At 48.7% G+C, this 27,638-nt stretch overlaps 1 long non-coding RNA gene across 1 annotated transcript in view; it reads right to left on the minus strand.

The window, feature by feature from the left end:
- The window catches only part of LOC140723540 (uncharacterized), a 42,333-nt gene extending 16,637 nt beyond the window's left edge, over window positions 1–25,696 (minus strand). Inside the window, exons 1-3 of the long non-coding RNA XR_012097917.1 lie at window positions 25,434–25,696; window positions 24,551–24,746; window positions 10,299–10,478 (exon numbers count right to left, since the gene is read on the minus strand). This is a non-coding gene — a long non-coding RNA (uncharacterized lncRNA). The remainder of the gene's footprint in view (window positions 1–10,298; window positions 10,479–24,550; window positions 24,747–25,433) is intronic.
- Between the last annotated feature and the right edge of the window lie 1,942 nt (window positions 25,697–27,638).

Consider the following 27,638-nt stretch of genomic DNA (forward strand, 5'->3'; position numbering starts at 1 on the left):
TCCTGCTGTGTACCTGGCCCGCCGGCTCTGAATCCTGTCCGTACCTGGTCCGCCGGCTCTGAATCCTGCTCCGTACCTGGTCCGCCGGCTCTGAATCCTGCTCCGTACCTGGTCCGCCGGCTCAGAATCCTGCTCCGTACCTGGTCCGCCGGCTCTGAATCCTGCTCCGTACCTGGTCCGCCGGCTCTGAATCCTGCTCCGTACCTGGTCCGCCGGCTCAGAATCCTGTCCGTACCTGGTCCGCCGGCTCTGAATCCTGCTCCGTACCTGGTCCGCCGGCTCTGAATCCTGTCCGTACCTGGTCCGCCGGCTCTGAATCCTGTCCGTACCTGGTCCGCCGGCTCTGAATCCTGTCCGTACCTGGTCCGCCGGCTCTGAATCCTGTCCGTACCTGGTCCGCCGGCTCTGAATCCTGTCCGTACCTGGTCCGCCGGCTCTGAATCCTGTCCGTACCTGGTCCGCCGGCTCTGAATCCTGTCCGTACCTGGTCCGCCGGCTCTGAATCCTGTCCGTACCTGGTCCGCCGGCTCTGAATCCTGCTCCGTACCTGGTCCGCCGGCTCTGAATCCTGCTCCGTACCTGGTCCGCCCGCTCTGAATCCTGTCCGTATTGGTCCGCCCGCTCTGAATCCTGTCCGTACCTGGCCCGCCGGCTCTGAATCCTGTCCGTACCTGGTCCGCCGGCTCTGAATCCTGCTCCATACCTGGTCCCCCGGCTCTGAATCCTGTCCGTACCTGGTCCGCCGGCTCTGAATCCTGTCCGTACCTGGTCCGCCGGCTCTGAATCCTGTCCGTACCTGGTCCGCCCGCTCTGAATCCTGTCCGTATTGGTCCGCCCGCTCTGAATCCTGTCCGTACCTGGCCCGCCGGCTCTGAATCCTGTCCGTACCTGGTCCGCCGGCTCTGAATCCTGCTCCATACCTGGTCCCCCGGCTCTGAATCCTGTCCGTACCTGGCCCGCCGGCTCTGAATCCTGCTCCGTACCTGGTCCGCCGGCTCTGAATCCTGCTGCGTACCTGGCCCGCCGGCTCTGAATCCTGTCCGTACCTGGTCCGCCGGCTCTGAATCCTGCTCCGTACCTGGTCCGCCGGCTCTGAATCCTGCTCCGTACCTGGTCCGCCGGCTCTGAATCCTGCTCCGTACCTGGTCCGCCGGCTCAGAATCCTGCTCCGTACCTGGTCCGCCGGCTCTGAATCCTGCTCCGTACCTGGTCCGCCGGCTCAGAATCCTGTCCGTACCTGGTCCGCCGGCTCTGAATCCTGCTCCGTACCTGGTCCGCCGGCTCTGAATCCTGTCCGTACCTGGTCCGCCGGCTCTGAATCCTGTCCGTACCTGGTCCGCCGGCTCTGAATCCTGTCCGTACCTGGTCCGCCGGCTCTGAATCCTGCTCCATACCTGGTCTGCCGGCTCTGAATCCTGTCCGTACCTGGTCCGCCGGCTCTGAATCCTGTCCGTACCTGGTCCGCCGGCTCTGAATCCTGCTCCGTACCTGGTCCGCCCGCTCTGAATCCTGTCCGTATTGGTCCGCCCGCTCTGAATCCTGTCCGTACCTGGCCCGCCGGCTCTGAATCCTGTCCGTACCTGGTCCGCCGGCTCTGAATCCTGCTCCATACCTGGTCCGCCGGCTCTGAATCCTGTCCGTACCTGGCCCGCCGGCTCTGAATCCTGCTCCGTACCTGGTCCGCCGGCTCTGAATCCTGCTCCGTACCTGGTCCGCCGGCTCTGAATCCTGTCCGTATTGGTCCGCCCGCTCTGAATCCTGTCCGTATTGGTCCGCCCGCTCTGAATCCTGTCCGTATTGGTCCGCCCGCTCTGAATCCTGTCCGTACCTGGCCCGCCGGCTCTGAATCCTGCTGTGTACCTGGCCCGCCGGCTCTGAATCCTGTCCGTACCTGGTCCGCCGGCTCTGAATCCTGCTCCGTACCTGGTCCGCCGGCTCTGAATCCTGCTCCGTACCTGGTCCGCCGGCTCAGAATCCTGCTCCGTACCTGGTCCGCCGGCTCTGAATCCTGCTCCGTACCTGGTCCGCCGGCTCTGAATCCTGCTCCGTACCTGGTCCGCCGGCTCAGAATCCTGTCCGTACCTGGTCCGCCGGCTCTGAATCCTGCTCCGTACCTGGTCCGCCGGCTCTGAATCCTGTCCGTACCTGGTCCGCCGGCTCTGAATCCTGTCCGTACCTGGTCCGCCGGCTCTGAATCCTGTCCGTACCTGGTCCGCCGGCTCTGAATCCTGTCCGTACCTGGTCCGCCGGCTCTGAATCCTGTCCGTACCTGGTCCGCCGGCTCTGAATCCTGCTCCGTACCTGGTCCGCCGGCTCTGAATCCTGCTCCGTACCTGGTCCGCCCGCTCTGAATCCTGTCCGTATTGGTCCGCCGGCTCTGAATCCTGTCCGTACCTGGTCCGCCGGCTCTGAATCCTGTCCGTACCTGGTCCGCCGGCTCTGAATCCTGTCCGTACCTGGTCCGCCGGCTCTGAATCCTGTCCGTACCTGGTCCGCCGGCTCTGAATCCTGCTCCGTACCTGGTCCGCCGGCTCTGAATCCTGCTCCGTACCTGGTCCGCCCGCTCTGAATCCTGTCCGTATTGGTCCGCCGGCTCTGAATCCTGTCCGTACCTGGCCCGCCGGCTCTGAATCCTGTCCGTACCTGGTCCGCCGGCTCTGAATCCTGCTCCATACCTGGTCCCCCGGCTCTGAATCCTGTCCGTACCTGGTCCGCCGGCTCTGAATCCTGTCCGTACCTGGTCCGCCGGCTCTGAATCCTGCTCCGTACCTGGTCCGCCCGCTCTGAATCCTGTCCGTATTGGTCCGCCCGCTCTGAATCCTGTCCGTACCTGGCCCGCCGGCTCTGAATCCTGTCCGTACCTTGTTCGCCGGCTCTGAATCCTGCTCCATACCTGGTCCCCCGGCTCTGAATCCTGTCCGTACCTGGCCCGCCGGCTCTGAATCCTGCTCCGTACCTGGTCCGCCGGCTCTGAATCCTGCTGTGTACCTGGCCCGCCGGCTCTGAATCCTGTCCGTACCTGGTCCGCCGGCTCTGAATCCTGTCCGTACCTGGTCCGCCGGCTCTGAATCCTGTCCGTACCTGGTCCGCCGGCTCTGAATCCTGCTCCGTACCTGGTCCGCCGGCTCTGAATCCTGCTCCGTACCTGGTCCGCCCGCTCTGAATCCTGTCCGTATTGGTCCGCCCGCTCTGAATCCTGTCCGTACCTGGCCCGCCGGCTCTGAATCCTGTCCGTACCTGGTCCGCCGGCTCTGAATCCTGCTCCATACCTGGTCCCCCGGCTCTGAATCCTGTCCGTACCTGGTCCGCCGGCTCTGAATCCTGTCCGTACCTGGTCCGCCGGCTCTGAATCCTGCTCCGTACCTGGTCCGCCCGCTCTGAATCCTGTCCGTATTGGTCCGCCCGCTCTGAATCCTGTCCGTACCTGGCCCGCCGGCTCTGAATCCTGTCCGTACCTGGTCCGCCGGCTCTGAATCCTGCTCCATACCTGGTCCCCCGGCTCTGAATCCTGTCCGTACCTGGCCCGCCGGCTCTGAATCCTGCTCCGTACCTGGTCCGCCGGCTCTGAATCCTGCTGTGTACCTGGCCCGCCGGCTCTGAATCCTGTCCGTACCTGGTCCGCCGGCTCTGAATCCTGCTCCGTACCTGGTCCGCCGGCTCTGAATCCTGTCCGTACCTGGCCCGCCGGCTCTGAATCCTGCTCCGTACCTGGTCCGCCGGCTCTGAATCCTGTCCGTACCTGGTCCGCCGGCTCTGAATCCTGTCCGTACCTGGTCCGCCGGCTCTGAATCCTGCTCCGTACCTGGTCCGCCGGCTCTGAATCCTGCTCCGTACCTGGTCCGCCCGCTCTGAATCCTGTCCGTATTGGTCCGCCCGCTCTGAATCCTGTCCGTACCTGGCCCGCCGGCTCTGAATCCTGTCCGTACCTGGTCCGCCGGCTCTGAATCCTGTCCGTACCTGGTCCGCCGGCTCTGAATCCTGTCCGTACCTGGCCCGCCGGCTCTGAATCCTGCTCCGTACCTGGTCCGCCGGCTCTGAATCCTGCTGTGTACCTGGCCCGCCGGCTCTGAATCCTGTCCGTACCTGGTCCGCCGGCTCAGAATCCTGCTCCGTACCTGGTCCGCCGGCTCTGAATCCTGTCCGTACCTGGCCCGCCGGCTCTGAATCCTGCTCCGTACCTGGTCCGCCGGCTCTGAATCCTGTCCGTACCTGGTCCGCCGGCTCTGAATCCTGTCCGTACCTGGTCCGCCGGCTCTGAATCCTGTCCGTACCTGGTCCGCCGGCTCTGAATCCTGCTCCATACCTGGTCCCCCGGCTCTGAATCCTGTCCGTACCTGGCCCGCCGGCTCTGAATCCTGCTCCGTACCTGGTCCGCCGGCTCTGAATCCTGCTGTGTACCTGGCCCGCCGGCTCTGAATCCTGTCCGTACCTGGTCCGCCGGCTCTGAATCCTGCTCCGTACCTGGTCCGCCGGCTCTGAATCCTGTCTGTACCTGGCCCGCCGGCTCTGAATCCTGCTCCGTACCTGGTCCGCCGGCTCTGAATCCTGTCCGTACCTGGTCCGCCGGCTCTGAATCCTGTCCGTACCTGGTCCGCCGGCTCTGAATCCTGCTCCGTACCTGGTCCGCCGGCTCTGAATCCTGCTCCGTACCTGGTCCGCCCGCTCTGAATCCTGTCCGTATTGGTCCGCCCGCTCTGAATCCTGTCCGTACCTGGCCCGCCGGCTCTGAATCCTGTCCGTACCTGGTCCGCCGGCTCTGAATCCTGTCCGTACCTGGTCCGCCGGCTCTGAATCCTGTCCGTACCTGGTCCGCCGGCTCTGAATCCTGTCCGTACCTGGTCCGCCGGCTCTGAATCCTGCTCCGTACCTGGTCCGCCGGCTCTGAATCCTGCTCCGTACCTGGTCCGCCCGCTCTGAATCCTGTCCGTATTGGTCCGCCCGCTCTGAATCCTGTCCGTACCTGGCCCGCCGGCTCTGAATCCTGTCCGTACCTGGTCCGCCGGCTCTGAATCCTGCTCCATACCTGGTCCCCCGGCTCTGAATCCTGTCCGTACCTGGTCCGCCGGCTCTGAATCCTGTCCGTACCTGGTCCGCCGGCTCTGAATCCTGTCCGTACCTGGCCCGCCGGCTCTGAATCCTGCTCTGTACCTGGTCCGCCGGCTCTGAATCCTGTCCGTACCTGGTCCGCCGGCTCTGAATCCTGCTCCATACCTGGTCCGCCGGCTCTGAATCCTGTCCGTACCTGGTCCGCCGGCTCTGAATCCTGTCCGTACCTGGTCCGCCGGCTCTGAATCCTGCTGTGTACCTGGCCCGCCGGCTCTGAATCCTGTCCGTACCTGGTCCGCCGGCTCTGAATCCTGCTCCGTACCTGGTCCGCCGGCTCTGAATCCTGCTCCGTACCTGGTCCGCCGGCTCAGAATCCTGCTCCGTACCTGGTCCGCCGGCTCTGAATCCTGCTCCGTACCTGGTCCGCCGGCTCTGAATCCTGCTCCGTACCTGGTCCGCCGGCTCAGAATCCTGTCCGTACCTGGTCCGCCGGCTCTGAATCCTGCTCCGTACCTGGTCCGCCGGCTCTGAATCCTGTCCGTACCTGGTCCGCCGGCTCTGAATCCTGTCCGTACCTGGTCCGCCGGCTCTGAATCCTGTCCGTTCCTGGTCCGCCGGCTCTGAATCCTGTCCGTACCTGGTCCGCCGGCTCTGAATCCTGTCCGTACCTGGTCCGCCGGCTCTGAATCCTGTCCGTACCTGGTCCGCCGGCTCTGAATCCTGTCCGTACCTGGTCCGCCGGCTCTGAATCCTGTCCGTACCTGGTCCGCCGGCTCTGAATCCTGTCCGTACCTGGCCCGCCGGCTCTGAATCCTGTCCGTACCTGGTCCGCCGGCTCTGAATCCTGTCCGTACCTGGTCCGCCGGCTCTGAATCCTGTCCGTACCTGGTCCGCCGGCTCTGAATCCTGTCCGTACCTGGTCCGCCGGCTCTGAATCCTGCTCCGTACCTGGTCCGCCGGCTCTGAATCCTGCTCCGTACCTGGTCCGCCCGCTCTGAATCCTGTCCGTATTGGTCCGCCCGCTCTGAATCCTGTCCGTACCTGGCCCGCCGGCTCTGAATCCTGTCCGTACCTGGTCCGCCGGCTCTGAATCCTGCTCCATACCTGGTCCCCCGGCTCTGAATCCTGTCCGTACCTGGTCCGCCGGCTCTGAATCCTGTCCGTACCTGGTCCGCCGGCTCTGAATCCTGCTCCGTACCTGGTCCGCCCGCTCTGAATCCTGTCCGTATTGGTCCGCCCGCTCTGAATCCTGTCCGTACCTGGCCCGCCGGCTCTGAATCCTGTCCGTACCTGGTCCGCCGGCTCTGAATCCTGCTCCATACCTGGTCCCCCGGCTCTGAATCCTGTCCGTACCCGGCCCGCCGGCTCTGAATCCTGCTCCGTACCTGGTCCGCCGGCTCTGAATCCTGCTGTGTACCTGGCCCGCCGGCTCTGAATCCTGTCCGTACCTGGTCCGCCGGCTCTGAATCCTGCTCCGTACCTGGTCCGCCGGCTCTGAATCCTGCTCCGTACCTGGTCCGCCGGCTCAGAATCCTGCTCCGTACCTGGTCCGCCGGCTCTGAATCCTGCTCCGTACCTGGTCCGCCGGCTCTGAATCCTGCTCCGTACCTGGTCCGCCGGCTCAGAATCCTGTCCGTACCTGGTCCGCCGGCTCTGAATCCTGCTCCGTACCTGGTCCGCCGGCTCTGAATCCTGTCCGTACCTGCTGTCCGTACCTGGTCCGCCGGCTCTGAATCCTGTCCGTACCTGGTCCGCCGGCTCTGAATCCTGTCCGTACCTGGTCCGCCGGCTCTGAATCCTGTCCGTACCTGGTCCGCCGGCTCTGAATCCTGCTCCGTACCTGGTCCGCCGGCTCTGAATCCTGCTCCGTACCTGGTCCGCCCGCTCTGAATCCTGTCCGTATTGGTCCGCCCGCTCTGAATCCTGTCCGTACCTGGCCCGCCGGCTCTGAATCCTGTCCGTACCTGGTCCGCCGGCTCTGAATCCTGCTCCATACCTGGTCCCCCGGCTCTGAATCCTGTCCGTACCTGGTCCGCCGGCTCTGAATCCTGTCCGTACCTGGTCCGCCGGCTCTGAATCCTGTCCGTACCTGGCCCGCCGGCTCTGAATCCTGCTCTGTACCTGGTCCGCCGGCTCTGAATCCTGTCCGTACCTGGTCCGCCGGCTCTGAATCCTGCTCCATATCTGGTCCGCCGGCTCTGAATCCTGTCCGTACCTGGTCCGCCGGCTCTGAATCCTGTCCGTACCTGGTCCGCCGGCTCTGAATCCTGCTCCATACCTGGTCCGCCGGCTCTGAATCCTGTCCGTACCTGGTCCGCCCGCTCCGGATCCGGTTCTGCCCCAGTTGCCGGCCTGCTCCGTATCCGGTTCTGCCCCAGTTGCCGCCCTGCTTTGTATCCGGTTCTGCCCCAGTTGCAGCCCTGCTCCGTATCCGGTTCTGCCCCAGTTGCCGCCCTGCTCCGTATCCGGTTCTGCCCCAGTTGCCGCCCTGCTCCGTATCCGGTTCTGCCCCAGTTGCCGCCCTGCTCTGTATCTGTTCTGTCTGGTTGGTCTTGTTCCCCTGCTTCTCTCGTCCCGCTGTTCTGCCTTATTCTCCTTGCCTGCGATGTCACGCTGTCGGTTGCCTTTCCCAATTTACTGGTGTATCACGGTAGTCCTGCTGCTCACCCTGGACCCAGCTCCCTTCTGTTCCCTCGCCTCAGTCAGGCAAGCCAGGCCGTCGCCATTACCTCTCGAGTGGTTCTGTCCCTTGCCTCTGTCGGGGAAGACAGGCCGTCCGCCGTTGCCCGGCGGAGGGACTCCATTCCCTTCCTACCCCTCACCTCAGATGGGTTGCGCCCCGCACCTGCACAGGTGTCCGCGCCTTGCCTAGGCCTCCGTGTCTCTGCCTGGGAGGCGGTCCTGCCCAGGATGCGGCCCGCCCTGAGGACTCCGACCCTTTCCACCCATTGCTCCCTACGGGTTGTGCCTGCACCTGCCCAGGGTTCCGCGTCTTGCCCGGGCCTCCGTGTTCCTGTCTGGGAGGCGGCCCTGCCCAGGAGTTATGCGCCCACCCCAGGGGGCTCTTCTGCCTGCCACGAACTCTGGGATCCTCCTGCCCTGCCTGAACTCTGGAATCCTGCTCTGCCTACCTGCTCCGTCTGCCTCGCCAGAACTCTGGAATCCTGCTCTGCCTGCGTCCTGCATTTGGGTCCATTCCATGTCCACTCCTGACACTAAGTGATTGAGCTTATAACTCTTTTCCGGGGGAGGGGCAATGGAATGCTAAAAACAAGAGGGTATAGGTTTAAGATCAGAAGCGAGAGATTTAAGAGAGCCATCATGGGCAGCTTCTTCATGAGAAGAGTGGTATGTAGTTGGAATGAGCACATTACCAACATTTAAAAGCCAACTGGATGAGTATATGGATAGGAGGTTTGAAATATTGAGGAATGTTAGAAGCTCCAGTTGACTATTTGGAAGTTTGGTTGACCACAGAGCTTGGCAGAATGTTTGCAGATGTTTGCATTCCAGTTGAGAAGGTAGGAGGTGTCTAGATGGACGAATTGAGTCAAAGAACCTATTTTCATGCTGTATGACTCTATAACATACCAAAGCCCCTTAGTGTAGACTTTGGTGTAACATAGCTAATGTTACCAGACATTATTGAAGCTAATGTATGAACACAGTAGCCAATTTACACACAGCAAAATGTTAACAACTAGAACATTCCTCAATGATGTTGAGTTTGGGATGAATATCAACAAGGATACTAAGAACATCCCTGAAAGCCATCACCTGAAACATTAACTTTCTTTCTCCCTTCACTGATGCCATCTTACCTGCTGAGTATTTACAAGATTCTTTGTTTTTATTTGGTGGTCTGAACAACTATCTTGTTCTCCAAAATGATGTCAACTAACAGAGCAGAGAGGACCTTGGTTCAACATTTCATCCAGAAAACTCCCTGGATATCCAACAGCTGAGCATCATTTGTCTGGACAAAGGAAGTCCAAGTCCACTGGCGTGGAACCACGTGCCAAGGAGCAACTATCCACCTGAAAACTTCTAGAGAGCCAAAAATGAAGATTCCCAAGCAGTGAACAGTATAGTTCAGTGGAATCAAACCAACCAGAGACAAAGCTGCAACTTTTGTGCAATTGAAATACTGAAATGGAGCACATCAGTGGAGAAAACTGCTTTACACCATTGTATAATGATGAACATGGATTTGCAGGCCACGGGAACTTGTGAAAACTAGTAACTTGCCAATCTAGACAGTTAGCCTGAAATACACCAGGCATGCTCATTTTAACCGTCTCTCCCTAAATGCCATAGTGCCAAATAGTTTGCTCAACAACTTCAGAACTTGGAGATCAACCAAAGACTACTGTGGGTCTACAGCGGTGAGCAATGAACCTTCAGTGCACTCTAAACCTCTGTAGAATGTGTAGCGTTACACGGGAGGCACAAGGAGCTCGTTTATTTAAGAGATTTTAAAAATTGCCACTCTGAAGCTTTCTACAAAACATTGATGCAAGTTAATGAGCCTTTAGTCCTGTACTGCAGTCCTTAAAAGGAGACAGCCTTAAAGTAATGAAAGTTCATAACTAATGTCATATACGCTTCAGGATCCGAAGTAAATAAAGTCCTGATGAAGGGTCTTGGCCCAAAACGTAGACTGTATATTCTCATCCATAGATGCAGCCTGACCCGTTGAGCTCCTCCAGCACACTAGGTGTATTGCTCTAGATTTCCAGCATCTGCAGTACCTCCTGTGCCCAAAATAAATTGGGTGGGTTTTTAAACAGTAACTCATCAACCACAGTCATTGTCTCCCTTATAGATGCCAGCATGTTAGCCCAGATTTTTTTTCATGATTTAACATTAACTCCTCAGCTGTCTCAATAGGTTTAAGGAGGTACATGTAATGTAATGCCAGCAGCAAGGCAACAATCCCTCCCCCACCAGCAAAACAGCATCAATGACCTCCACCGAGCACTCAAGTGTGCAGCAAAGCATCAATGAAGACACAGACCTGCAGTACCCAAAGACTACTCGTTCACCCAGTATTCGACATACCACAGGCTCTCTTTTCCCCCTAATAAGGGAAAAAGAGGTGCCCTGTTTCATAGCGAGAGGGGAGACATAACAAACAACTCGTTGATTTATGACGTTAAAAGTCTGTTGCGTCGCTTTTCCCGAGCTCTGTGCCCAGAGAATCGGCATCGGAAAGGCTCAGGTCTCTGGGCACACGGCCCATGGCAGCTTACCCGCTGCTCCCAATTTTCCGTGTTCTCCTACGACACTTTAGTCAGGGACACTGGCATTGAATCAGCCCGACTCCAGAGCCACAGAAATCCGGCACCCTGAAGGCACCCTAGTTATCCAGGTTGTGTCCTTGGCATATCAAAAAGCAGCCAGTTGTGAGGCACCGAGAGCGGGTCCCATTCCTGCAAAGAACCAAAGTCAGGGTGTAAGAGATACAAAGGACAGAAATAGAGCTGTTTCCGAAGATGCAAGCAAAGGAGTCGCCCTTAATGCCATCATAACTTTGCTCTATTTCAACACATATCTCCAGATTGTTTTTCTCATAACTTGTGATTAGACAATCACAAGAGCCCATGGTATTACAGTAAAGTTACTAACATGGTTAGAGCATTGGCTGATTGGTAGGAAGCAGCAAGTGGCAATAAAAGGATCATTTTCTGGTTGGCCGCCAGTGAATAGTGGGGTCCCACAGGGGTCAGTATTGGGACCACTTCTTTTTATTCTGTATATTAATGATTTAGATGATGGAATAGATGTCTTTGTTGCCCAGAATGTTTTTTTTTTTTTGTTGTTTTTTTTTAAATTTTTTAATTAGTTTTTCAAAACATTTTACAAAATTAAAAACCCCAAATCCCAATGAGGAGCATTAATACTGTGCAAGATTAAGTATACAATAACAATATGCTACAAAGGAAGAGAGTTTAACAAAAAAGCACCTAAATTGAAGACAAGTGAGCTTAGTGTCCTCCCCAAGCTCCACAACACAAGAAAAAAACAACTCCAGACCAACCACCACACAGTATAAAGAGTATAAGTCCAGACAGTCAAACTCCCAGACTGTAAATACACTTAGTAACAGAGGATAATAATGCCTACTACCAGAAAAAAAAAGGAGCTGAAAGCAAGGGACCGAAAAGAAGAAAAAAAAAGAAAAAAAAACCCTAGTCAAGAGGAAGGTTATGAAAGTACTCGATAAAAGGTCCCCAGACCTTATGGAACTTTAGATCTGAATTCAGAACTGAATAATGAATTTTTTCGCGGTCCAAGCAGGCCATAATGTCGTTAAGCCATTGCGCATAAAACGGCCATTTGTATCAGATATTTTATTATGGAGTTCAAAAGGAATATTTGAGTTAATAAGAATGGAAACTCCCCTAGCTTTAGCGGCAAAGGATGAATGAAAATGCTGACCTGCCCACTTTGACAGAAGCCGGGAGTTATCAAAACAACGAATATGAGTTTCTTGGAGGAAAGCAATGTCAGCTTTGAGTTGTTTAATATGTGCGAATACCTTCCTCCTTTTAACAGGGTGGTTCAGTCCCTTTACATTCCAGCTCACGAATTTAAGTGCACCAGCCATTGTCAAATACTAGTGCATAAAAGGCAGCAGGCATATAAAAAATCAAGCAGTACAATAGCAGTCTGGAAGCAGAGATGTAAACATAGATTCGTAAGGTCAAAATATAAACATGTCCTAAGCAATAAAGAGATGTTGGAACTGGAAAATCCACCCCACCTGCACAACCCAAAACTAGACAGCTACCAAAACAAGTAGCTAGCTCTACCAAAAAAAATTAACCCAAATACAACTTCCAGATCTGTGTCATTAACAACAGTTCCGTATAAATACTATAGCAAATAATAACTAGTTTATGCACTAGAAAACATAACTACAGATTAGAACACCTTCTGCAGAAATATACCACTTAATACAGAGAAAATCGGAAGAAAACCAAAACTAACCTACCCGCGAAAAAATTATATAAGAATAAAGTAAGAGAAAGGGAAAAAAAGGTAAGAAGGAAAAAGAAAAAAGAAGAGGAAGGGGAAAATTATAAATTCAAGACGAGTATTTATCAACCATTTACAGAGAAGGGAGAGAAAAATTCAGAGATTAGAAAAAGGGTGAAGAAAAGAAAAAGATAAAATAAATAAATATTTAAAGCAAAGGAAAAATAAATCAGCAGTTGAACTGTAAACCGACAGACAGGGAGGCCTTCACTAAAGACTTCGAACCTCCAAAACAAGTTAGAGTTAGTTGTAGAACTCTGTAGGTAAAGTTATACAAGAATAAAAATAGGTTACACACACACCAAATCCCGGGAGAGATTGTCAACAGCCCTTAAAGTTTCAATGAATAATGTCTGAGTGATTCAAGTGAATTCCGAGTCCACAGAAAGTAATTTTACTATGAGGAGTACTTATCCACCATTTTAGGAGGTCCGATCAGATTCCGAAGATGACTGGATAGCCGGAAGACTTGCCACAAACGCTTCAGCTTCCTTTACTGATTTGAACCACTTGAATTCCCCGGTATTAAGCTTGATTCGTAGATCAGCAGGATTACGAAGGGAAGGTTTGAAACCACGATCAAAAAGCACTTTCATTACGCCTTTAAACTCAGCGCACATCTTTAAGGTCTGGGGTGCAAAATCTTCCACAAAGCGAATGGTTGTATCCTGGTAAGAAAAAGAACCTCTGCGACGTGCCTCCACAATCAGACTGTGTTTTACCTGGTATTGATGGAAACACAAGACTACTGGTCGCGGATGGGAGCCCAGAATTCCGGGGGGAACGTAAACTCTGTGTGCCCGTTCGAGCTCGGGTGGCTTCGGAAGCAAATCTTTCCCGAATAACTCACAGAGAAACTCGGCGAAAAATCTTTACGGTTGATCCCTTTTCAGTCGCCTCTGGTAGTCCCAGAATTCTGAGGTTGCAGCATCTGCTGCGATTTTCGAGATCCACCATTTTGGAAAGAAGTTTATTAGATTTTTCCTCTAAGCTGGAACAGAGAGTCTCCAAGTATCGAACACGACTTTCTAAATCTTCAGAAGTCGAATCGATGCGAGATAAGTGTTCAGCATGTTTGTCCACTTTATCGTTGATCCGATCTAGTTCGTCTTCTAACTGTTTGAAAGTGGTTTTAAATTCCTTTAAGATTTCGTCTCGGAGCTTTCCCAGCGCAACCAGCGTCTCGTCCGACGCGGTCATAGCTTCTTTTCTCCCGGATTTAGAACTCTTGCTAGACATTGTAAGTTAGATATATTCACAGGCAAGTAAGAGATACCGAAATAATTCCTAACTAAGGTTTAAAAAAATGGAGACATTTAGTGCAAAGGTAGCGACAGTAACGGAACAAAAGTTTGGAGCAGCTAAACAATCACCATCTTACCAGAAGTCGTTGCCCAGAATGTTAATGACACAAAGACTGGTGGAGGGGCAGGTAGTGTTGAGGAAACAGGTAGGCTGCAGAAGAACTTAGACAGATTAGAGGAATGGGCAAATGGCAAATGAAATACAATGTTGGAAAATACACTGTCATGCACTTCGGTAGTGGAAATAAATGTGCAGACTATTTTCTAAACGGTGAGAAAATCCAGAAGTCTGAGATGCAAAGAGTCTTGGGAGTCCTTGTGCAGAACACCCTAAAGGTTAACTTGCAGGTGGTGAGGAAAGCAAATGCAATGTTAGCATTTATTTTAAAAAGACTAGAATACAAGAGCAGAGATGTGATGCTGAGGCACTATAAGGCACTGATGAGGCCTCACCTTGAGTATTGTGAAATTTTAGGCCTCTTATCTTAGAAAAGGTGTGCTGACATTGGAGAGGGTTCAGAGGAGGTTCACAAGGATGATTCTAGGAATGAAAGGGTTATCTTATGAGGATCATTTGATGGCTTTGGGCCTGTACTCACTGGAATTCAGAAGGATGAGGAGAGATCTCATTGAAACCTTTTGAATGTTGAAGGTCCTAGACAGAGGACACAGCTTCAAGAATAAGCGGCATCCATTTAAAACAGAAATGTGGAGAAATTTCCTTAGCCAGAAGGTGGTGAATTTGTGGAGTTTGTTGCCACATATAACAGTGGAGGCCACGTCGTTGGGTGTACTTAAGGCAGAGCTTGATAGGTTCTTGATTGGATATGGCATCAAAGGTTACCAGGAGAAGCAGGAGAAGGCTGGGGAGTGGGATTGAGGAGGATCAGCCATTATTGAATGGTGGAGCAGACTCAATGGACCAAATGGTCTAATTCTGCTCCTATGTCTCGTGGTCTTACTATCTTATTAGTAATAGAGCACCACAACCACTGTTCTTTACTCCCACAATAAAGAACAGAACAAAGCCAGTCATTCTGTAGCGAAATCCTGCCAATTCCAGTCCATAGCTCAGAAACAGTTTCTTCAGCAATCTAGGTGCTCGCTGAACACCAAGCACCACATGTACAAATCCTTCACTAATCCTATTTTTAACCACCCCACATTCCCATTAATTCATCTATGCTACAGGGATAACTTAGTGTCCAATTACCTCACAACCTGCACACTTGTGAGATGTGAAAGGACTAGAACACCTCGGGAGAGCCTATACAGTCATGGGGAGAACATATTAACTGCACACAAACTTCACACAAGGTCAGCATGCCACTAGCTATCAGCATGCCATTAGCTATCCCACTCTGTCCTAAATATCTCTTGCCTAAAACCTTAAGTCTACACCTTCAACTGATGGAAACCGTTTACTTTGCTCATCTCATTCAAGCATGTTATAATCTTGTACACCACTATCAAATCTCTTCCCAACCTTCTATTCTCCACCCCCAGTTCCTCTAGTCAAAGTTGAGTTTAGCATCATAATTACAAGGACGTCTGCACAGGTGTGATGAGAACCTTACCTGCAGCAGTATTACAGGCACATAACATCATATAAACAGCATTCACAAGAAGAAGATTTGTTAAACATAAATTGTACTCAAGTTTTACAGGGAAGAACACAAATGGAATGAAATAAAAAGTCAATTTTAGTGCAAAGTGTTGCACTACAGTGATGAGGGCTGTGCCTGCTATCCGCTCTACTGCAGCCGCACAGTAACTGAAATGCTCCCGCGCACATCACCTTTAGAGCACCACACAGTTTTCAGGTCGTGTAAAAATTTCCTGCTCAGAGCAATGGTTAGTCCGCACAGCAGTAGAAAAAATTCAAGGGAACATTGGTTGTGCCAGTTGATTCAAGAACCAAATGGTTGAAAGGAAGTAGCTGTAATTGAAACTGTTGATAGAAAACCTCAGACTTCTGTTCTTCCCAATCAATGGTAATTCTAAGAAGATGACATGGCCTGGATAGTGGGAGTTTTTGATGATATTGTCTTCTTGAGGTGGCATCTTTTGTAGATGGAGGGGTAGGATGTGGGCGTGATGCTTTGGGCTGAATGCACTGCCCTTTGCAGTTTCTTATGTTCCTGTACACCTGAGCTGCCATACCAGACTCCCTATCACATCTGTAAACTATACATCTGTTTGTTAGATTAACACACACAAAATGCTGGTGGAACGCAGCAGGCCAGGCAGCATCTATAGGGAGAAGCACTGTCGACGTTTCGGGCCGAGACCCTTCGTCAGGTCTAACTGAAAGGAAAGGTAGTAAGAGATTTGAAAGTAGGAGGGGGAGGGGAAAATGCAAAATGATAGGAGAAGACCGGAGGGGGGTGGGGTGAAGCTGAGAACCGGAAAGGTGATTGGCAAAAGGGATACAGAGCTGGAGAAGGGAAAGGATCATGGGACGGGAGGCCTAGGGAGAAAGAAAGGGGGAGGGGAGTACCAGAGGGAGTGGAGAGCAGGCAGAGTGATGGGCAGAAAGAGAAAAAAAGGAGGGGGGAGAAAAACTAAATATATCAGGGATGGGGTAAGGAGGAGGGGCATTAACAGAAGTTCGAGAAGTCAATGTTCATGCCATCAGGATGGAGGCTACCCAGCCGGTATATAAGGTGTTGTTCCTCCAACCTGAGTGTGGCTTCATCTTGACAGTTGGATAGGCATATCAGAATGGGAACGGGACGTGGAATTAAAATGTGTGGGAACGTCGACAGTGCTTCTTCCTATAGATGCTGCCTGGCCTGCTGAGTTCCACCAGCATTTTGTGTGTGTTGCTTGAATTTCCAGCATCTGCAGATTTCCTCATGTTTGTTTGTTAGAGTGTTTGGTGACGTGCTGAACCTCTTTAACCGTCTGAGAAAGTCGAGATGTTGGCATGCCTTCCTTGTGATTGCAGTCTCTGTGCTGGGCTCAGGACATCATCCTTAGTAGTAATGCCCAGGAAGTTAAAGTTGCTGACCCTCTTCATCCCTGATCCCCCAGTACAGATTGATGTGTGCTTGCTCTTCTTCCCATTCCTATCATCGACAATCAGTTACTGAGTTTTACTGACAGTGATTGTTGCTCAAACCAATCTTTGTAATTGAATTTTTTCATTGCTGGGGCCAAAGTGCGAGATTACCTCTGGAACAAATATCCTGTTGGTAGATTAGTGGTGTTTCAGTATAACTTCTTGCTACATTACCTTAATTTAAGAAGTCCAGCAATCCATATGGTCTGCCAGCTACCCTCTCGCTAATTCTGCCACTTTGAAAGATCTATATATGTGACCACAGCTCCTGCTGATACGCTGTGCTTTTTACAATCAGGTCATTGTCCACATTGCCTCTCTCCATCACTTTGCCAGATTCCATCACCCGACTTTGCATGTATTTTCCCTGCCCTGTTATAGGGCAAACAGTTGCCCGGGACATACACTCTGGAAAACCCTTCCGGAAATTTCTTGCCTCTCCTGTCCTACCTGCTGGACCAAACTTTCTCAAATATATTTCCTCTTTTGCCTCTGTGTCAATTTTTTGTCAACTCATACTGCCTGAAGCTCATTGAATTATTCTACAAGAAAAGAAGATTGCATATAAATGCAGGTTGTTGTCATGATTGATCTGAAGTTGCAATATCTGACAACATACTATAGTCTGAGAAATGGTTTGCTCCCTGTCCTTTGGCCCACAGCTGGAAATTACAGATGTGCATGTGTACAGTACCGTGCAAGAGTCGAAGATACATACAGTGTCCATGACTTTTGCACAGTACTGTACAGTACGTACATCATAACTAGGGTGACTTTGTCAATGTGGAGCAGAGAGCAAGTTTGTAAATCTGGAGGGAGCAAAGGATGTTGGAATGGTGAAGGTGGTGTGCCACAGGAGGGCTGTGGGGCATGTGACTGAGAAGGAATGCCGGGTTGTGGGGTTGGCACAGTTGCAGACACATTCAGCCCTGAGACACCAGGAAAGGTAATTTGATTCCAAACAATTGGTTTACTGATCATTACCGAAGGTCTCTTCGGTGCTTCCTGCTTCCTCCCTCTCCTTCCTCCTTTTCCCAACTGTGATACCCCTCTCCCTGCCCCCTTCCCAGTCTTAGTCCACAATAGAATCTCATATCAGAATCAGGTTTATCATCGCTCACATATATCAGGACATTTGTTTTATTTTGCAGCGGCAGTACAGTGCAATACATAAAATTATCACAGTACTGTGCATAAGTCTTAGGGACTTGAGTACATCATGGTCATTTTCTACACATCCCTTCCCGGCCTTCTTTCCTATTGAATACTAGCTTTATCTCACTTACCTAGTATGGTTGCAGGTTTGCAGACCCTAAATGTTAACTGTTTCTCTTTTTGCAGATGCTGCCTGACCTGCTGAGTATTTCCAGCATTTTCAGATTCTATTTCAGATTTTTGGCAGCTGTAGTTTTTCTTTGATTTGCAATGTGTTCAGGGTTCAAGAATGTTGAACGTTCTCTTAGGTAGTGTACAGAATCATATTTCCTCAGGAGAATATAAGAAAATATATGGAAATATTTATATTAAATTTGTTTAGAGGAGATTCTAAGTGGTTAGGGTGGCAAGGCTGCATTGTAGTTAGCCAGATTAAATTCTGCCACTTTCTGTAAGGAGTTTGTATGTTCTCCCTATGACTGCATGGATTTCTTCCAGATGCTCCAGTTACCTCCCACACTCCAAGGCGATATGAGTTAGTGAGCTAATTGGTCACGTGTGTGTAACAGGTGGTGTGGGCTATCACTAAAAAATATGTTTGATTATGTAACATTAACTTGGTATGCCAGCATAAATCAGTTGATAGCAAATATCAGCTCTCACTATTTTAATTCCTAATTACTTGAATTAGCTGGTTCAAGATCCAGCCAGGGACTTGTGCACAAGGCTGATATTTCAGCACAAGAGTTGCAACTCCAGAACAATACAAAGCACTTCATAGTCTATGCAGTCTGTGAGAAGTAAAGACAGAGAGGGTGGAAACACTCAGTAAGTTTCCAGCATCTGGAGGATATTATTTTAGCATTTAATTCACTGTAAGTTTTTCTTCTGTGTGGAATCTCTCTGGCAAGAATCCAGATGCTAATGATTTTTCACAAACAAGAGAAAATCTGCAAATTCTGGAAATCTGAGCAACACACACAAAATGCTGGAGGAACTCAGCAGGACAGGCAGCATCTATGGAAAAGAGTACAGTTGATGTTTTGGGCCGAGACCCGAAATATAAACTGTACTCTTTTCCTATATGCTGCCTGGCCTGCTGAGCTCCTCCAGCATTTTGTGTGTATTGCTAAAGATTTTTCTTGTTCTTAAACTCTTCCAGTTGAGGCAAGAATATCAGTGAGCTGAAATGCGTAGTCCATTTCTTGTTCACCATATTGCCCGAGCCCTGAGAATTTTCCAGTTCATTTCAGAATTCCTGTATCTGTGGGTTTAAAAGTAGAAGAAAAAGTAGAATCACTGCCGTCATTCTGGGGATAAGCTGTGCACAGAAGAAGCCAATTGCAATGACTAAAGACTCTGCTTTAATTGCTGTTAGTTGAAGGACAAATATCATAAGAGACTTTGAGGAGAACTTATGAGACTTCTTCAAGAGTATTTTGCTCACTATCTCAGCTTTAAAATAGCCTCAGGATCTTAAGAAGCAGTATCCTTGTTTCCTTTGCCTTCCAACAGCTGTGGCCTGACTAACCTAGTATTTCTAGCATTTTCTGTTATTACTTTCAACATTGAGCCTTTACTTTCACCATTAAGAAGGCAGACAATAACTTTGTTTCACAGCTCTTTGGAAGACAGCACCTCCATCTGTTTTACACAGGAGTTTCACCTTTAATTTTAGGAAAGGAGCTTGAACCCAAGATCTTTCACCCCTCTGATTTAATAGGAAGTTTTGTCTAGCATATGGATGAAAATAAACAATGAGTTCATTGTCTGAAAGGGAGTGAATTTATGGAGTGTGCACAAGGTAGCTTAATGCGACAAATGCCCTGCCCTGGAACCATAAGGGAGAATTGAACAGTGCAACAGTTTCAGTTAACAGTCCAAAAGTATGTGAACATTTATCTAATAGTTTTCAAAATACACTAGAATTCAATATAGTGGTTGAGAGGGAAAACTATGAAACTTGATAAATCAGAGACTATCATTGTAAACCTGGTAAGTTTGCTAAATTTAAAGGAATATTGGCAAGAAAAATATCAGTGAAACACAGAACAAGTTTATATCCAAGAGTAAAGAAAGTTCCATTTTTCAGAAGTACTTAGTTGTTGAGGAATGAATGCATTCAGCACAAGCCCTGCCTCTCCATGTCCTTATCCAAGTACTTCTTTAAAGATTCTATTGAACCCACCTCCATCTCTTCCTCTGGCCAATTTCTTCACCAACCTCTGCATGAAGAAGTTGCCCCTTGGGATCTTTCCCCTTTCACAATAAATCTAAGCCCCTTAGGTCTGGGCTCACCTAACCTTGGGAAAAGGCCATACTGTCCACCATGCCTCTTGTAATTTTAAACACTTCTATGAGTTCACCCCTTATTGTCTGACATTCCAAGGAATAAAGACCCAGTCTGGCTAACCTCTTCCTATAACTCAGGTTTTTTGATTCTGACAACATCCTCACAAATCTTTTCTGCACTCTTCAATTTAACCATGTCTTTCCTATAATTCAAAACCAAAACTCTACACAGTATGCCAAGTGCAGCCTCACCAATGACTTGTACAACTGCAATATAGTGCCCCAACTCCCAAGGATGAGATAGTTTCCAGGACCTCATTTCCAGGTGAACATTTTGGTTACACATCCTGTGATTTTCCAAAGCTCTCTCTATTTTTTTGTTGTGCTCCTTTAGACTGGAAAATTGCACATACTGATTTTCTCTTTAAGAAAGGAGATAGTAAAGCAGGAACTATTGAACGGTTAGCTTAACATCAGTTGTTGGAGGAGACTAAATGATAGTTAAGATCAAAATGCCTCAAAGGAGCTGATTTGGATAGAAAAAGGCAGCAAGAAAGTGTAAAGGATAGGCATTTTTAGATAAACTTGTTGAAATTGTTGTAAAGGTAACAAAAGCAATGGACAGGGAAACACCTATGGATGATCTTATATGAATTTCCAAAAGGTATTTGATGAAGTCCCTCATTAGATGTTACCAACTGAAGGTGAAGCTGAATTAATTATATAATTACTGAGGGCAGACTGTGAAGTCTGTGATGATGTCACCTTATGACAAAGTATATAAGGTATATGGCACACTGGACTGCAGAGGGTTTGATATGGAGCAGGTGCATTTAAAAGACCAGCTGAAGTAGATTCTCTCTAGTTACCCCTCACCAATGAGAAGGACCATGATGTTTGTGAATTCAATGCAAAATAGGCTGATAGTTTTGAACATGTCAATGAAAAGAAAGCGAATGTGCAGGAACTTTTGAAAAACATTGGGATGTATAGATCACGGGGCCAGATGAGATATACCATAGGTTACAATGGGAAGTGATGGAAGAGATTGCTGCATCTTTGGGAATTATCTTTGCATCTTCACTGGCCTTTGGAGTAGTACCAGATGATTGCAGGAAGGCAAATATATTCATTTGTTCAAAAAAGGGAGTACAGATAACGCTGGGAATTATAGATGAATGAGTCTTACTTCAGTGGTGGACAAATTATTAGAGAAGATCCAGCATGGCTCTATGAGGGGCAGCTCATGCCTCAAGAGCCTGATTGAATTCTTTGAGAATGTGACAAAGCACGGTGATGAAAGTAGAGCAGTGGATGAGGTGTATATGAATTTCAATAAGGTGCTTGATAACATTCCGGTGGTAGGTTTGCTCAGAAAGTCAAGCGGTATGAGATCTAGGGAAACATGGCTGTGTGGGTGCAGAGTTGATTTGCCCATACATGGAGCAGATTCTGACCAGTGGTGTCCCACAGGGATCTGTTCTGGGACCCCTGCTCTTTGTCAATTTTATAAATGATTTGGATGAGGAAGTGGAAGGGTGGGTTAGTAAGTTTGCATATGAAATGAACAATGGTGGAGCTGTGGGTAGTGTGGAGGCTTGTAGGTTACAACAGGACATTGACAGGATGCAGAGCTGGACTGAGAAGTGGCAGATGGAGTTCAATCTGGAAAAGTGTGAAGGTTGGATTTGAAGGCAGAATACAGAGTTAATGACAGGATTTTTGGCAGTCTGGAAGAACCGAGGGATTGTGGGATCCACACCCATAGATCCTCAAAGTTGTCGTGTAAGTTGATGTGGTTGCTAAGAAGGCATATGGTGTGTTGGTCTTTATTAGTCATGAGGCTGAGTTCAAGAGTCACGAGGTAATGTTTCAGCTGTATAAAATTCTGCTTAGACCACTCTTGGAATATTGTGCTCAGTTTTGGTCAATGGCAATGGAAGCTTTGGGGAGGGTGCAAAGGAGATTTACCAGGATGCTGCCCAGAGTACAGGGCATGTCTAATGAAGCTAGCTTGAGCAAGCTAAGGCTTTTAAGAACATAAGATATAGGAGCAGAATTAGGTCATTTAACTCACTGAGTCTGCTCAGCCATACTCTCTCTGGAATGAAGGCGGGTACGAGGTGACTTGATAGAGCTGTACAAGATCTTTAGAGACATAATATGGATAGCTAGAGACTTTTTCCAAAGGCAGGAATGACTAATACAAGGGGGCAAAATTTTAAGGTGATTGGAAGAAAGTATAGGAGGAATATGAGAGGCGTTTTGTTTAAACAGAGAGTGGTGGGTGTGTGGGACACCCTGCCAGGAGGTGGTGGTGGTGGTAAAGGCAGATATATAGTGGCTTTTAAAAGACTTTTAGATAATAGAGCACGGATGATAGAAAAATGAAGGGCTGTGTTGGAGTGAAGGGCTATATTGATAGTAGGTTAAAGAGTCAGCACAGCATTGTGGGCTGAAGGGCCTGTACTTTGCTGTAATGTTCTATGTTCTAATCCCTCTTGAAAACTTCATCTAAACCACCTTTGTCTGCTCAAAGTACAAGAAATATACTGAAATTCACTGAGTGCAAGTATCATTTTTGGAAATTGGTGCTGCCATCCCTCCAAGGTAATCTCTCCTTTGTTGGATGTAGCGCCTGGATCTGCACTCAAGGTGTGGTCTAACCAGTGTCTTATGTACCCACCGCACTATTCCACCCCTCTTGTGTTCCAGTTGCTTTATGATTTTTTCTTTAATATCCATGACAGTTTAGTGGTATATGCAGACATTTCAGTTCATATTTGTAGCATTGAAATCCATTTGCTATTGGATCTTCTACACACCAAATCTATTAATATGTTGAATGTTTCCATCCAAGTTACTTGCAAAGTTGCCCTTTTAGCGTCATCAGCAAATTCAGCCACGTGACTGCTTTTCACCTCATTATCTGATTGTTATTGAATAGTTACGGCCTTGACCTAGCTTCTTGAGGATAATATTGGGCACACAGTGTTTATGTGACAATCTTACCGTGTGCTTGCTTTATACCTGTTATTCAGCTGATTTCCTGACCAAATCAATAATCAATTCAGATGCAAAGGTCTTTGGCATCATCTGTATTGTCATCAAAAAGGTGCCCTATCACAGATCCCACAGAATGCTCCCATATCTTCGAGCTAGATGTCTTTTTATTAACCCAAACACAGCAGTGGCAAAACACCAATTGCAATGCATTGTGCCAAGAGCTGTTTGAGGCAATAGGAGCTTCACATTGCCAGTGAGGATGCAGTCATATGGCTTGGTGACTATGTGCATATGGCCTGACCAGAGATCTAGGAAAAGGAGCACAGTCTAGAAGTTAGACTGGGCCTTTCAGGAATGAAGCTGGGAAATATGGATGGATGATAGGAAGTTGAAACTTCCTCTCACAAATGGGCATTGGCAGCAAGTGCAGAGTTAATTTTAAATCCGGAATAGAGAGATTTCCCACAGGATTTGTTAGAGAGTCCTAGTCTCCTTATTGAATAATTATTGCATCATCAACAATCAGGTCAACATAGTAGCACTGCAGCTAGTTTCTTGCCTCAGAGCACCAAAGGCCCAGGTTACATCCTGATCATGGGTGCTGTTGATGGCCTTTACGTCTTCTCTATAGTCAAGGTTATGCTAGTTGTTAGTCTGATTGGCTAGTGAAATCTGTTTGTCATGTAGGTGGGTGGCAAGAGAGTATGGGAAGATAGATGATTGGGATGCAAGAGGGAATGTGGGATTCGATGGCTGCTTTTTGTTTGAATTGAACATGGTCAAGCAAAGCACTGTTTCCTCTGATATCTGATTCCATTCAATAATTTATACATTTGCCATTGAAAGATACTGTTCCACATTAGAGATTTAGAAAACACCAACACATGATTTTATTTTACATCTTGCAAATATGCCCTGCAAAGATGTCTTTTCTACTAAAACTATTAATTCTATTCATCTTGAATCCAAGAATCCAAGAACACTTAATCACCTTTATTGACATGACCTTTATTCAGGGCTGTCTCTGGATCAGTAATTCTCTAGCTGATGACTTAGTTTTTGAGAGCTTTGGCAAATTTCTTTTCCACCTGTTCATCAGTTTTCTTAGTAGTATGAATGTGTTTCCTATTCAATAGTTCAATAGTTCCATTTAATATCAGAGAAATGTATACAATTTATATCCTGAAATTCTTTTTTCTTCACAGACATCCACAAAAACAGAAAAGTGCCCCAAAGAATGAGTGACAGTTAAAATATTAGAACCCCAAAGCCCCCCACTCCTATGAAAAGCAACAACCCCTCCCACCCGCAACCGCTTCCGCAAAAAAGCATCAGCAACCTCCACCCACCAAACATGCAGTAGCAAGGCCCCCAATAAAGACCATGATATGCAGTACAACAGAAACTAATTGTTTGCCCAACAATTCAACCTGCCACAAGCTCTCTCTCACTAATAAAGGGAAAACAAGGTGTCCCCTTTCACAGCGGGGAGGAGGGGGCCATAACAAAACAACACACTGATTTACAGTGTTGAAAGTCTGTCACATCGTTTTTCTCCCCCAAATTCTGTGACCCGAGAATCAGCAACAATCTCACCCTCTCGGCAACAGAGAGAGAAAGATAAAGAGAGAGCACAACTCACCAAGTACACAGTCTCTGACAGCTGATCCGCTGTTTCTAATGTTCCGTTTTCTTCTGTGACACCTCAGTCAGTGGCACCGACATAGAATCAACCTGTCCACTAGGCCACGAAACCTCGGGAGCAGGTCCCACCACAGCAAAGAGCTGAAGTCTGAGTGTAACTCCAGGTCAGGGTCTTCAACAGAATCCCATCCACCCTGAAAGTGAAAAGGAGAGACATCAAAGGCAGAAATTAAGCTGTTTTCATAAATGAACACAAAGGAGTTGTAATTTAGCATCATCATTACTCCACCTCAAACCTTTGTTGTGTCAAACCTTTTTAAAGTGTAAATCAACACATTTTACAGCCTTTGTAGCAAAATAAATTTAGGGATTTATTTCACGTGATATATCACAGAAATGGGCCATTCGGCACAAAAAGTCTCCCCTGGTGTTTAGACCCCACACAAGCCTTCCCTCAGACAAGATCATGTCACCCTTTCTAATCATTTGTAATTACATGACAAGCACACTGGGACAAAGCACTTTGACTATTACATATTGAGTTGTAGAGTCAAATAGCACAGGAGTGGGTCCTTTGGCTCATCTTGTTTGTGCTAACTATTGTAACCCTCAGGTTCTGTCAGCTGCCTAAGTCTAGGGAAGACAATCTCTGACCCCACCAAATGTGTGAAATTGAGGTGCAAAACCTTCTGTTTGTGTGGATGCAGTGTGATCTGCTACCCTGTTACTAATCAGTACCACAAAATAACAGACAGTACACTAGATGCAATGAAACAATTTAGCTTTATAATTCTTAATTTGACTAAAGGGTTAGCAAAGAAAAACAAATAGAAAATGGCCCATTTAATGAAACAGTCTAACATGCACAAGTTGGAGCTCACAGTTTCCCTTCACTGATCCTCCTTCGATCTCCCCGGCCTTGGTCGGGTCATGGCTCAGATCCGGCATCTCCTCTCTTCGTTTCTGCTGAACAAAAGACCCAGATCACCCTGGAGTCAGGCACATGGCATGAAATCACACTGTTGTCATTGGACAGCTCTACAGAAAGACCATTACATCAGCAGTGAAACCTTTCCCAGCGTGTTACACTATCCCCCCACCAAACTTAGCCATGCCCTCATGACATTGAGATAATTTGCCAACCCTTCATACAAAGCACAAAGTCAAACCCAGGTGTAAAAGGCAGTGACATATCTCCCCAAGGCGATAGGTGCCACATACGATTACCCTGGTGCTACAAGGGCCAGCCTATCCAGTGGTCTCTTGATTCTTTCAGACCTCCTTACCCCCTCATCTACTTCTTCAGGTGTCAACACTACTGTGGATACTTCTGGTCTACCTGCGAGGCCTCCCTCAGTCTATCACTCGTACCCTCCTGCAACTCGGACCCCTCTGTCCCTTGACTGAGCCCCACTTCATCCTTTTCAGGCTCCTGCTGAAACCCAGTCTGTCCACAGGTAGCTCCCCTGACTTCACCTGGCTCAGCATGAGAATCTCTTCCTCAATCAGTGGGAAGTTTGCAAAAGGCAGCATATACCACACCTCCATTTCCTTATCCTCTGAGTCCGTATCCCATCAGTGGTGGGAGCTGGTCTAATCTCTCCTGCTGCTGGTCCTTCCAGGTCGGGCTTTGGGCCAACACACACCTCTTGTTCTAGAGGCAGAGATGGTTCTGATGGAGAGTATTGACAGGCCCATTCCCATCCTCTGGTTTCATCCGGCAACTGACTCTCCACCACATAGGGTGTAGCCGCCCAGCGGACAGCCAACTTATGCTTCCCAGGTAGCCCCAAATTCCTTATGAGGACTTGGTCTTTTGGCCTAAGTTGGGAGAACCTATCCTTTTGATCATGCCTTCTCTTATTTCCTTGACTCTGCTTACCAGCTGCGAGCTAATTCTTAAGCCTTTTTCAGCTCCCTTCTCATATCAGACATATACTTCCGATAAGTCATCAGTGGTAGGTCTTCCTCATCAGACCCAAAACAAAGGTCGCCTCACACCCAAACATCAGGTAATATGGTGAGTACCTGGTAGCTTCATTTCTGGTACAGTTGTAGCAGTGGACTAGATGTCCAATATGTTGACTTCATGTGTTCTTTTGCTGATTTCCAAGGTTCCGAGCATGTCTATCAAGGTCTGATTAAACCTCTCTGGCTGGGGATCACCCTGCGGGTGACAAAGAATAGTCCTCGACTTCTTGACTCCAAGCATGCCCAGTAACTCAAGTATGAGCCTGATGCACCATCAATAACTCTCGGAGACGTGAGGCGAGAGATAGGCTTTTATTAGCTGGAAGAAAGCACTGTCGGCAGCAAGAGACCATCACACAACATCCTGGAGACTAAAGGAGGAGCAGTGCCTCCAATCGCCTTTTTTTTAAATTTTTTTATTAGTTTTTCAAAACATTTTACAAAATTAAAAACCCCAAATCCCAGTGGGGAGCATTAATACAGTGCAAGATTATGCATACAATATCAATATGCTACAAACGAAGAGAATTTAACAAAAAAGCACCTAAATTAAAGACAAGTGAGCTTAGTGTCCTCCCCAATCCCCACAACACAAGAAAAAAACAACAACAACTCCAGACCAACCACAACACAATATAGAGAGTATAAGTCAGGACAGTCAAACTCCCAGACTGTGAATACACTTAGTAACAGAGGATAATAATGCCTACTACCAGAAAAAAAAGGGAGCTGAAAGCAAGGGACCGAAAAGAAGAAAAAAAAAGAGAAAAAAAAAACCCTAGTCAAGAGGAAGGTTATGAAAGTACTCGATAAAAGGTCCCCAGACCTTATGGAACTTTAGATCCGAATTAAGAACTGAATAATGAATTTTTTCGAGGTCCAAGCAGGCCATAATGTCATTAAGCCATTGCGCATGTGTGGGCGGGGCAACATCTCTCCATCTGAGGAGGATCAAGCGTCTCGCCAGGAGAGAGGCAAAGGATAGTATTCAGCATTTGGTCGGACCCAGACATAAATCTGTCTCGCCCCAAAAACCGAACAGAGCAATTAAGGGGTTAGGTTCTAGGTGCTGATTCAGAATACCCGATAATGTAGTGAAGACATCTTTCCAGAAT

The sequence above is a fragment of the Hemitrygon akajei genome, chromosome 3, assembly GCF_048418815.1.
Source record: "Hemitrygon akajei chromosome 3, sHemAka1.3, whole genome shotgun sequence".
Lineage (NCBI taxonomy): Eukaryota > Metazoa > Chordata > Chondrichthyes > Myliobatiformes > Dasyatidae > Hemitrygon > Hemitrygon akajei.